This window comes from Loxodonta africana, chromosome 17 (genome assembly GCF_030014295.1).
Source record: "Loxodonta africana isolate mLoxAfr1 chromosome 17, mLoxAfr1.hap2, whole genome shotgun sequence".
NCBI lineage: Eukaryota > Metazoa > Chordata > Mammalia > Proboscidea > Elephantidae > Loxodonta > Loxodonta africana.
This window is the reverse complement of record NC_087358.1, coordinates 48564860-48578030: the sequence shown is the minus strand read 5'-3', so window position 1 is coordinate 48578030 and position 13171 is coordinate 48564860.

Sequence of the window (13171 nt, the reverse complement as noted above, 5' to 3'; positions counted from 1 at the left end):
ACTACCAGTGTGATCTTGGGCAAATCATTCAGTCTCATTTATTCATTTGTACAATGAGGCACTTGGAATAGAGCATCTTTGAACTCCTTTCCTGCTGTTCTGACTTTAGTTTTGACAGTGTTTAAAACAAGGTTTTCTTGAATTTGATACTTGTCATATTTTTCTTTGTTCTTAACCTAACACTAATCCTCTTATATTTAGGAATTTTAAAAAATTACAGAAGGCAGCCCAAGGCTAGGCTAGGGAGGGGCAGTTTTAATCCTTTGCCTAGGTGAGCCCAGATGTTTATGGGCTAATTATGTGTATATCAATATCAGACTTTTCCTTCCTCCCTCCCTCCCTCCCTCCCTCCCTCCCTCCCTCCCTCCCTCCCTCCCTCCCTCCCTCTTTCCTTCTTTCCTTCCTTCCTCCCTCCCTCCCTTCCTTCCTTCCCTCCTTCCTCCCCTCCTTCCCACCCTCCTCCCCTCCTTCCCTCCCTCCTTCCCTCCTTCCTTCCCTCCTTCCCTTCTTCCTTCCCTCCTTCCCTCCTTCCTTCCCTCCTTCCTTCCTTCCTTCCAGAGCAGCAAGGAAAACTATTGTCTTTTCATTGATTTTGTTCTTTCCACTTCTCACTGCCTAAGTGGGAACTCAACTGAACTACAAACAAATAGCCTAGCAAAATCTTTAAGATAGGAAATAAGCAGAGATTTCATGTAAACAATGTTGAATTAAATATATTTAAGAAATGCAAAGCGCTAAAAACTAGGGAAGTCATCTACTTTCATGCTTTGATGATTTGCAAGCCTTAGTTTTTTTTTTCTGAGGAAAGCCAGTAAGTGAGTATCTAAATCATCTTAGTATTTCACCTTTTAAAATCAACTGTAAAACCCAGAATTATGTAATTGAAGAATCCTCTAAACATTTTAGCAATCTATGCTTACAACAACCAGGCAAATTGGTTAAAGGTTAAACTGGAAGATAATAATGTTTCAGTTTTAGGAGACTATAGCACCTAGCTTAGTTTACAATGATCAGTCACTAATTAATTCATCAAACATTTACTGTGTCTTCTCATAGCCAGGTTCAAAGATTGACACTGAAGATAAAATCATTAAAAATTGTACAGAAATATGTTCTCAATCTAGTTAGGAAGTAGATAAAACCTAATGGAAAGCACTACTTTACCAAGCCTGATGTCCTTCTCCAGGGACTGAGCCCTCCTGATAACATGTCCAAAGCATGTGAGACATAGCCTTTCCGTCCTTGCTCTTAGGGAGGATTCTGGCTGTACTTCTTCCAAGACAGATTTGTTCGTTCTTTTGGGAGTCCATGGTATATTCAATATTCTTCGCCAACACCATAACATGTTCAAATTCTAGGTAAACAAAATTTATTTTCTTCTTCAATGAAGGAAGTAAATAGAGAAAACAATTTCTCTTATTGTATATGCTCAGCTCAGGCAGCTGAACCATCTTATCTGGCAATTTCGCAAATAGATATTAAGTGTTGGTTTACTAATGAACTTTTATTTTAGTAAGTGACCATTTTGCTAAAGAACAGAGTAAGAATTCTGTAATAAATAGACATGTATTTTTTTACAATTCATTTGGAAAATTTAAAGGTTGATTACTTGGATGATTTTATAGACCCCTCTCCATCTCTAATTCTTTGGTTATCGCCTGTGTATAAGAACATATATGACCCCTCCTGCACTCACACACCCACAGATACTTTCATACACACTCACACACACACACCAAACACACGTACACACACAGAGCACACAACATCCACAGGTAGTACACCCACATTTCTACCTAAAAATAATATTTGTGGAAGAATAAGAAGTAATAAATATTTTTTCTAAAAAAAAAAAAAAAAAATATTTTTATCACATGGCCAGAATATATTGTAAATCAAATGTTTTCAGACATATTTGGACTCAGGGAAGATTTTTTTAAAATCCATGTTTTTTAACGAACAAAATTGAAATTACAATGCATTTTAGATCTCCTACCCCATAAGCTCTTTTTCCAATTATTTCCTAAGAAGAAAAGTCTAAACATAATAATGATGTCTGTATTGTGTCAGGGAAACATAAGGGCTATGATACAGTACTAATGTGATACAGCTGAAATGTTTAATACCTTAAGTCTTTAACACCATTTCTTATCACATTAGCACAGGGACACCATTCCTGGCCAGCCTAGTTTCCCCACTGCCTGCAAGTACTGGGGATTTGAGCATGTTTAAAAGTTGTGAAAAGAAGCTCTCGATAATTCTGTGCCATGGCTCACAAGCTGTATTGTGTTTTTTTTTTCTTCCCCTGCCAGACATTAAATTCTCTCCTTGAAGATTCTATCACCTTCAAAGTAGCATAGGCCTGAGAGAAAGGCTGGGACTTGCCAGGTACTTCTCAGAACACAGGAGTGGGGGATTCTCTGAGGTGGTCGTGTATCATCCAGTTGAGTACACAGGGCCAATGGGCTGCAGGCAGCAACTCTACCACCCTGGCAGCAAAAAGAGAGGCATGCAGATTCACAGAGTTTTCTGTTTCCTCACTGCCAAGCCTCCTGCTGAATTTCTTGCTGTTGCAGATGTAGCAATTTAACAGTCTGTCTCCTACTGATTCCCCTGAAGCTGAGAGTTTTGCATAAATGCTTTGCATAGGCACAAGGCCATCTCGCATGTCTGTGTGATTGTGTGCTATATCCTGAATCCTTCTCACTGAAAGGAAAAAAAAAAATGTAAATGAATCCGGATTCTATTATGACTGCCATTTTATTTTTATTGCAAAATAGACAGCTACGCATTAATTCAATACATGTAAAACAGTGTTACTAGTCATCTAAAAGTAGAGATAAAATTTCTTACAAAGTACATTTTTACTGAATAATCTGTTTTGGTTAATATGATTCAAATAAAATTAGTACACATTGGGTAGGAAACCCTGGGGGTGTAGTGGTTAAGTCCTATGGCTGCTAACCTAAAGGTCAGCAGTTCAAATCCACCAGGCACTCCTTGGAACCCTATGGGGCAGTTCTATTCTGTCCTATAGGGTCATTATGAGTCAGAATCGACTCGATGCAATGGGTTTTTTTGTTTGGGTGTAAGTGGATTCAGAAGAACCATTATCATTCAATCCACATTTATTCAGTGAACACAGGTATTGGACACTGTCCTAAGCCATGAACGCAATAAAGTCAATGAAATTAAAATGTGCAAGTTTAGATCTTTTTGGTTTTAGATTTATGTAAAAACTTATGCATGAGATTCTTGTTTAAAAAAAAATTCACTATAATTTTCCCTGTAAATTTTTAGTATCTTAATTTTTAGGGAATCTAAAATTAGTAAAGATTTATCATTGATTGAATTGTGTCCCCCCAAAATATCTGTCAGCTTTGCTGGGCCATGATTCACAGTATTGTGTGATTGTCTGCCATTTTATGTGATTTTCCTATATGCAGTAAATCCTATCATCATTATGTAATAGAATGGATTATCGGCAATTATATTGATGAGGTCTACAAGGTTAGGTTGTCTCTTAAGCCAACCTCTTTTGAGATATAAAAGAGAGAAGTGAGCAGAGAGACAGAGGGGTCCCTAATCATCAAGAAAGCAGCTCCAGGAGCAGAGCACATCCTTTAGACCTGGGATTCCTGTGCAGAAAATTTCCTAGTCCAGGGGAAGATTGATGAGAAGGACTTGCCTCCAGAACCGACAGAGACCCCTGGAGCTGACGCCCTGAATTTGGACTTCTAGCCTACTAGACTGTGAGGAAATAAATTTCTCTTTGTGAGAGTCATCCACTTGTGGTATTTCTGCTATAGCAGCACTAGATAACTAAGACAAGATGCAAGAATGACTTCAGCTTCTAATTTTTATTATTAGTTATTATGGGTCATTGGTAATTTCACATTTACAGTATGTTCTTAAAATATAAGATTATGATGAATGAATGTGTTAGATATGCATAACAAAACCTTCCATCAAGCTGACTTAGTCATTTGTGACATTTATCATCCCACATAACAGGAGGCCTATAGATAAGGTGAATTCTAGGAATGGCATGATCATGGTTCTGGTTCTATTCCTCCTTGATTGTCTTGTCTCTACCCTCCTTTTTCTATCAGTACCTTTCCCCCAGTCTAAAGGCCCTCATGGGGACAATGTGGTTTCCAGGAGCAATTAGGAAAGCTTGCTTTATTGTATGAGTCTAGTGAGAGAAAGAAAGGAAATTTCTCAAACAACTATGGATTATAAATTCTTCCTTATAGTCAGCTTAGCAAACACAATACACATACTCGCTCCTAAACAGCGATGTTGATTTACAGGGAAATGCCATGTGTTTTGAATCCCTGGGTGCTACAAATGGTTAATGTACTCAGCTGCAAACCAAAAGATTGGAGGCTCAAGGCCACGCGTGGGTGCTTTGGAAGAAAGACTTGGCTATGTATTTCTGAAAAATCAGCCACTGAAAACTCCGTGGAGCACAGTTGTACTGTGACACACATAGGATTGCTATATGTTGGAATCAACACTATAGCAACTGTTTCTGTTGTTGTTGTTGTTGTTTTCTGTCATCTAGTGCTTGGCCTAAGCCTGGGTTCTGATTCCATTATCTGCAAAAGGGATTTCATTATTGGTTTGTAATTAGTTCTGGAGTTGGTAATGAAGAGACTACTTAAATTAAATCTGAGTTCCACTGGGAAAGAGGATGGGAGATCCAGGGCAGGCAAGACACATTGTCACTGTGTTTTATTTTAAAGATTTTTTTTCGCTTATGTATATACCTAATTGGTATATCTTAATTGGATATTGTACTCTATTTTAAAGTAATAGGCTTGCATTAAAAATAGGTTCATAAGTATATTGGAGATACTCGAATATTTGGTCAACCATTTTTTATCATTCTAATCATTGTTTATGAATTTTCTTTTTAATTCATATGGATAGAATTTTCTCTTAAGAAGACTTTAGCTAATATTTTTGTCTCATACTAATACAAATTATTGCAGACACTGCAATGGTTTACTCTTCTCTGGACATGATTTACTCTTCTCTGGAAATATTTTATTACATTAACCTGTTATATATACTGGAGTTAATTATTTTACCTCATTACAAAAGGCAGAAAATAGATACAAGGGAATAAAGCATAGAATGACACACTTTAAACACACACATAGTTTTCAAAGCTGTAAACTCACTGCCTTAACACATATGAACTACCTTCAAGCACACTCTCCCCTATAGGCATACACACCTCTCAGCTATCCTCTTTGAGAGACTGTCTTTTGCTTCTGAGAAATTATGACAGGAAAAAAGAGCCTCGATTTTATTAAGGAAATGATAAAACGAAACAGAGATGGATAAAAAGAAAGACACGATTTTATGACACTAAAATATCTTGTGGATATAGAACATTGCAGTCCAAATTTCAGAGGTGAGTGTCCCATTAGAAAGTTATTTTAGAACAAAGTAAAGCATGCAAATTTCCTAATCATGACAAAGCTTTTGCAATAAATGTGGAAGACTTCGTCAGTAAGACAAGGTCTATGAGTTCTGATTTATGAGCCATTAGCACATAAATTTGTTTCTTGAATTAAGAAGGGCATATGCCAACTTGTTAAGAATTAATAAAATTGGATAATGGCCCTATTTTTTTAACTTAAAATCTGTTTACCAAAATATAAATTTACAAGTTATTTCAATGCTATTCAAAGTATTCAGGCACATTCTATATAATTCCATTCATATAAGAAAAAAAAAATTATCAGTAACAAGTTAGTGTTTGGCAATTTAATTAGATGGTTTACTACAAGTACTCAACATTTGCCTCAGCAATGCATGAGAATGCTGAAAATTAAAAGTTATGTTAGATATTCTCAATGCCTTTTAACTAGCACCTCAACCCCAATAGCTATGTACTTTGTATATTAGAAACACAGGAGATAGCCAACCAGGTGAGGATGAGAGCAAGAGAGCTAGAAAGCAAATAAGAGAGAAAGAGAGAGAAAAACTGAAAGCCATCTATTTTAGCTCCATTTAGTAATTACTCCTTCATATTACATTTTTCTTTAGGAAAAATAATTGCCTATTTTAATGAAGGGATTATATAACTGTTGAAATTACCTTTTTTTTTATTTTTTTTTTTTACGGTGATAAAATTTGCTTTAAAAAGTTTAGTCATACTTTTCCATTATAGTCCCAGACAGAATTGTTATCAATGAGATTGTGAATTTGTTTACTTTGCTCATGTTTAGAACTGAATTAAATAAACTTATTAGTGATAGCTCATTAGGGACCACTTGGCATTTCTATGTGTCAAATGACTTATAAGTGGAGAATTTTGTTACTACTTCTTTCCATTGGCATATTCTATGTCTTATTGTTAAATAAAACAGTAGCAATACAGTTTCATCAGAAAAGAAACATCAACGTGGACAGAAATGATAAAAAACAACAAAAGTTACATGAAATCAATATTTTCCTTTTTGTATAAAAATTTCGTAAGTTATGTAGCAATTATCAGAAAACAAAACATAAACTTCTTAAATGCAATAGAAACACTAACAAAATATCAGGATTAATCTGGTCAAATTTAGGGAAAAGATAAATACCCAGATATTTAAGACCAGCCTTACAAGCTGCTTTTGCGCTGTGGGTGGGTATTTGCCTATCTAGAGCAAAGAGCTCTGAAACTGAGTTTGATTTAGGCAGCCTCAGGGGATAAAGTGGTAAGTTCAAAAAATCAGGATTTGTACAAAGTAGAGAGTTTGATAACCTCCTCCATCTTAAGATAGGATCATAATCAGCTACAATTTCAAGGTATACGGAAATTACCAAGACCCCACAAAGAATAGCAGGCCAGGTTGCTCTCAGCTGAGTGGTCTAGTGAACTTCACTTGTTCTCAGCGGATTTGTAGTGCCCATATCTCCCTGAGTAAAGCTAATGAAATTCCTCTCTAGGAAATTTGCTAGCCTTTGTCTCAAAATATCCCATCAATACATTTTCATTATAGTATCCCAAACTACAGTCAAAACTAACAACGCATCTAAGGAAAAAAGAAACAATGGATGATAACCAGTAAAAATAACAGATAAAATAAACAATAGCACAAAAACATGAGATACTGAAATTATTGGACACAAACTATGAAGTAACCAGACTTACTGTTTTCAAAGAAATAAGGGAAACCTTGAAAATATTTTCAGATAGAAAAAAACTATGAAAAACGAAATGCCAATTTGGAAAGTCATCAAATAAAAACTGAAGAAGTGGAAAATGCAATAACTGAAATTAAGAACTGTAGATGAGACACAGCTAAATGAGATTTGTTGAGGAGAATTAATGAATAATGCAAACAGAGAGAAAAAGATGGAAAATACAGAATAACAAATAAGAGACATAGTGGTGACTATGAAAAGTAGTGAGAACCTTGGTGGTATAGTGGTTAAGAGATACGGCTGTAGTAGTATATACCTATTACTGCCAGAAGACAGAGAATGACAACTGCAATGAAATACGTATGTATACACACCTGTTGTAGTCAAGTTGATTCCAACTAAGTGACCCCATAGGGTTTCCAAGGCTGTAAACCTCTACTGAAGTAGACTGCCACATCTTTCTCCCACAGAACCACTGATGGTTTCAAACTGTTTACCTTTCAGTAAGTAGTCACGTATGTCACTTTAAGGACTAGGGTGGCCTGACCCAAGCCATGGTATTTTTAATTGCCTTTATGCATGCGAAACGTGGACAATGAATAAGGAAGACTGAAGAAGAATTGATGCCTTAGAATTATGGTGTTGATGAAGAATATTACCTATACCAAGGACTGTGAGAAGAAGTAACAAATCTTCCTTGGAAGAAGTACAGCCAGAATGTTCCTTAGAAGTGAGAATTGTGAGACTTCATCTTTGGACATGTTATCAGGAGGGACCATTCCCTGGAGAACGATGTCATGCATGGTAAAGTAGAGGGTAGGAGAAAAAGAAGACTATCAGTGGGATGGCTGCAACAATGGGCTTGACCATTACAACAATTGTGAGGATGGCACAAGACCGGGAAGTGTTTCCTTCTGTTGTACATAGGTCGTATGAGTTGGAACCTACTCCATGGTATTTTACAATAACAAATATGTATATATATATGTATATATATAAACTTGGAGTAATTTGCCCAATGAAATTATGTATTCAAAATGAGAGCAAAATATGAAACTTTTTTTAACAAACAAAAACAAAGTTTAACACCAGAGAAGTACACTAAAAGAAAATATAAACGATTTACTTCAGTCAAAAGAAAAGTCATCACAAATGGAAGTTTTGACAGGTAGGAAGGAATGAAGAGGAAAAACAAATGCGTAAATATATGCGGTAGGGGCAGGGAGGAAGGGCAAACAACAAATTAACATTAACTGTATAAATCTACCAAATAAACATTCTGAGGTTTTTTAAACAAAAAACGAAAATGCAGAATAAGTTCTCAAATTGATAGGGAATATACAGTTTCTGTACTTTAAAGTAATTATTTTATCCTGTAGGAGAGCAAAAGTTTCAATTAAAGTCAAACTTAACTAGTAGTGAGTGCATGTTGAAATTTACATGAGCTGATACAAAAAATTGGATTTTCAAATCAGACTCATGCCTCACTAATAATTACAAGGACAGAGAGAAGCAAGAGACTGTGACAAAGCAGAGACAGTCTATGCATTACAGTGAATTCCCCAAATCTTTCCTTTTTGTATGGTACAAGCAATCTCCGGCCCAGAGCAGAAGAGGTGTCTAGTGAGGCATGCGAATCACCTCCCGCAGCTGGGAGTGCAGCAGTCTATGAAATACATCCATTTCGCACCCCCAATTTACATGATATATTCTTAGGAAGCAAAGCTTCATAAATCCATAGATTCTGAAAGATTATTACTACCAATAATCCTTTAGCCTGGGAAATCTCGTTTAAGATATCCGATAGAAAAAGCCCTGCCTCCTACCAAATACCATTAGATTATTTATCTAGAGGTCCAGTTATCATGTTGATCAGAACATTATATAGAATATATTACCCTAAAAACTGTAGAATACACATTGTTTGCAGCATACGTAACACAATTACAAAATTAACCATGTGCCAGTTGATGAATCACTCTCAGTAAACGTGAAAGGATTCAAACCATACAAAGAATATTCTCTGATCACAGTGCATTATTCCAGACTTCAATGACAGAAGATAATTACAAGGCCTCATACGAGAAGAAATTAAGAAATGCAATCTAAAAGCTAAAAGCTAAACTCCAAAAGCTCCTGGATTTGGATTGCTCCAGGCAGTAATGGGGGAGGAAAAAAAAAAAAAAATTAAGAAAACCTAGTTACTACAAAGGAAAAGAGGTGAAAGCCAAAAGAGCACAGATTGATTTTCAACATCTAAGTCTATTTTTAGCAAAACCTTGAAGCAAGTGTATAGGCAGAGTAAGGCACTTTTAAGCATACAAAACTTTGTAAAATGTACCTCCTAAGAACTCTTTTTAACAAAGGTGACGAAGAATGTGTTTCACAAAAATGAGTTGTAAATCAGTTAACGTAAAAATATGAGATTCAGGAAACACTGTATTGGACTGAGAGAGTCCCAGGATGAGATCTAAGTCTAGAAACTTGAGAGGATGGTGGATTGGAGGTGGAAGATGAAAGGTCTTAGGAGAAGGTTGTTGTTGTTATTAGGTGCTGTTGAGTTGGTTCTGACTCATAACAACCGTGTGTACCACTGCTGATCCTGCGCCATGTTCAAAATCATTGTTATGCTTGACCCCATTGTTACAGCCACTGTGTCGATCCATTTTGTTGAGGGTCTTCCTCCTTCCCACTGACCCTGTGCTTTACCAAGCATGATGTCCTCTATTATGTAAGATGCCGTCTGCCATCTTTGCTTCTAAAGAGCATTCTGGTTGTATTTCTTCCACGACAGATTCGTTCGTTCTTTTGGCTGTCCATGGTATAATCAATATTCTTCACCGGCACCACAATTCAAGGGCATCAATTCTTTGGTCTTCTCTATTCATTGTTCAGCTTTTGCGTGTATATGATGCAATTGAAAATACCATGGCTTGGGTCAGGTACACCTTACTCTTCTCTTCAAGGTGACATCTTTGCTTTTCAAAAATTTAAAGAGGTCCTTTGCAACGGAGTTGCCCAATGCAATGCATCTTTTGATTTCTTGACTGCTGCTTCCATGGGTGTTGATTGTGGATCCAAGTAAAATGAAATCCTTGATAACCTCAATCTTTTCTCTGTTTATCATGGTGTTGCTTGTTGGTCCAGTTGTGGGGATTTTTTTTTTTTCTTTATATTGAGGTGTAATCCATTCTGAAGGCTGTGGTCTTTGATCTTCATCAGTAAGTGCTTCAAGTCCTCTTCACTTTCAGCAAGCAAAGTTGTGTCATCTGCATAACGCAGGTTGTTCATGAGTTTTCCTCCAAACCTGATGCCCCGTTCTTCTTCGTATAGTCCAGCTTCTTGGATTATTTGCTCACCGTACAGACTGAATAGGTATGGTGAAAGGATACAACCCTGACACACACCTTTCTTGACTTTAAACCATGCCATACCCCCTTGTTCTGTCTGAACAACTGTCTCTTGACCTATGTACAGGTTCCTCATGAGCACAATTAAGTATTCTAGAATTCCCATTCTTCACAGTGTTATCCATAATTTGTTATGATCCACAGAGTCCAATACCTTTGCATAGTCAATAAAACACAGGTAAACATCTTTCTGGTATTCTCTGCAGTCAACCATGATCCATCTGACATCAGCAGTGATATCTCTGGTTCCACGTCTTCTTCTGAAACCGGCCTGAATTCCTGGCAGTTCCCTGTCAAAATACTGCTGCAGCCACTTTTGAATGATCTTCAGCAAAGTGTTGCTTGCATATGATATTGTTCGATAATTTCCACATTCAGTTGGATCACCTTTCTTGGGAATAGGCATAAGTATGGATCTCTTCCAGTCAGTTGGCCAGGTAGCTATCATCCAAATTTTATGGGAGGAGATCACCAGGTCTTTCTCCTGAGGGGTTGCTGAGTGTGCTCTAACAACCAACCTTTTGCTTATTAGCTGAGTGCTTCACCATTGTGCCACCAGAGTTCCTCTCTATTAAGATTACAGCCAAGAAAACACTATGAAGTTGTTCAACTCTGTAATACATGAGGTCACTATGAGGCAGAATCAACTCCACAGAACAAAACAACGACAAAGCCAATCAATGTTTCTCTACCATGACTGCACATAATATTATCATAACTTAAAGAGCTTTAAAACAATAAAAATGCCTGGTACTGCTGAAGTATTTCTGACTTAATGAGTCTAGGTAGAGTAGGTTTTGGAGATATGTGTGTGCAGAGGACTGATCTCATCCTACCCCTTATTTCATGGTTGTTAATTGAAAGGCTGGTGGTTCGAGTCCACCCAGAAGCACCTCGAAAAAAAGGTCTGGTGACTACTTCTGAAAAACTAGCCACTGAAAACCGACAGCACAGCTCTACTCTGAAACATATGGGGTCTTCATTGTTTGGAATCAACTCTATGGTAACTGTTTCTGGCACTGGTATGCAAAATAGAATAATATCATTTATTTCACATTCCATTTGTCAAAACAAGTCCAGTTTCAAGACATAAGGATATAGACATAGAAATGTAGGAGTAGAAAATTTCTTGTGGAGGGGCATGGACAAAGAGACAGTCTCATTGAGGCCAACATTTTAACCAGTAGTCTCATAAGTAAAGAAAACAAAATAAAACCCAAAACAAAGAAACTAGTAGATGAAGGAAAACCAAGAAATTGTACCACAGAGAGTAGTTATAAAGCATTACTTGACTCTGAATAGTATATAATCATTATAATAATATAAATAAAAATAGTACTTATTAATTTGAGTAAAGAGAGTATGACATCTCTGAGAAGGTTAAATGCTTATCTACCATCACAAAAAGTCAACAGATAATTTATAAAATTGCTATAGAAAAATCAAAATAAATACTAGATGAAGTAACTTGAAGAATTAAAGTTGGTGGCTGTGGGGAGTGGGATGGGGGCTGGGGAAGATATAAGTCAGGAACTGCTTTTAATTATGGGCACTTTGTAAATTTCTGCAAGTGTGCACACGAGTTACCATGATTACATAGTTTTAAAGGGAAATCAAAACCAAATAAAATCGAAACAAAAGAACAAACCAAAAAGAATTAATTTCGCAAATTTTTTTAAAATTAATTTCTGCTTAAAATAACATTTGAATAGCCCTCTTAGAATAAATTCTCCGACTATCGAACTAAAATATTTGAGAAGGAACACAGCAAGATAAAACATCTCAACAAACCAAAACTAGGATTTGAAGCAGAGCTCATTGCAAGACTCCAGGAAGAAGTTCCACTAATTACAGGGCTGACTAGACTGCTCTTTAAAAAGGCACAGCCTGTGCGAGATCACCCAAATAAATCCTATTTCTGAGCTCTGCTCCCTGGCTCAGAAACTCTGTGAGCACACCCAGAAATTCAACCCCCAAACTGGGCATATATGCCTTATGACAGGATGACTGCACAGCGTATGAGAACAGCCGGAATAGGAAGCCCCTAGACTAACAGTCTTCCTGAATTCATTCATAGACTATGACAGCAACCATTTGGCAGGAATTTTTGGCTGTGGCTGAAGAGTGCGCTGGGGAAATTGAAGGTCATCAATGGTGCATTACATCTTGGGAAAGAGTTCAATTAAAGTGCTGAAAGCCAGTTCAAGGCAAGTAAAAAGCCCTAGTAACAGTCAAAATGTTTTTGCATTTTTGTACTGTATTTTGCATTTAATTTGTATAGCATTGTATAATTGTTTTATGAATGCTTTTCCTTTTGAATGTCAGTGACCAAGCATGCAGGAAAAGGATATCCTATTTCAAATAAGAAAAGCAATAGTAAAAACAAGCCTGCTTGATACAGGGGATTGGGGTGGGAGCTGTGCATATGAACTGTAGAGTACTGTGCACTGAAGAATAAAGGAGTAAGTTGAGTAGCACCTCTTTTTGCATAGAATGAAGTGAGCAAAAATACATTTTACATTTTATCACATTTATGGAAAATACATGTAGCAGAAAGAATAGACGAGTATGCGGCATTATGTTTAGGAGCTGTTGTTGTTAAGTGCTGTGGA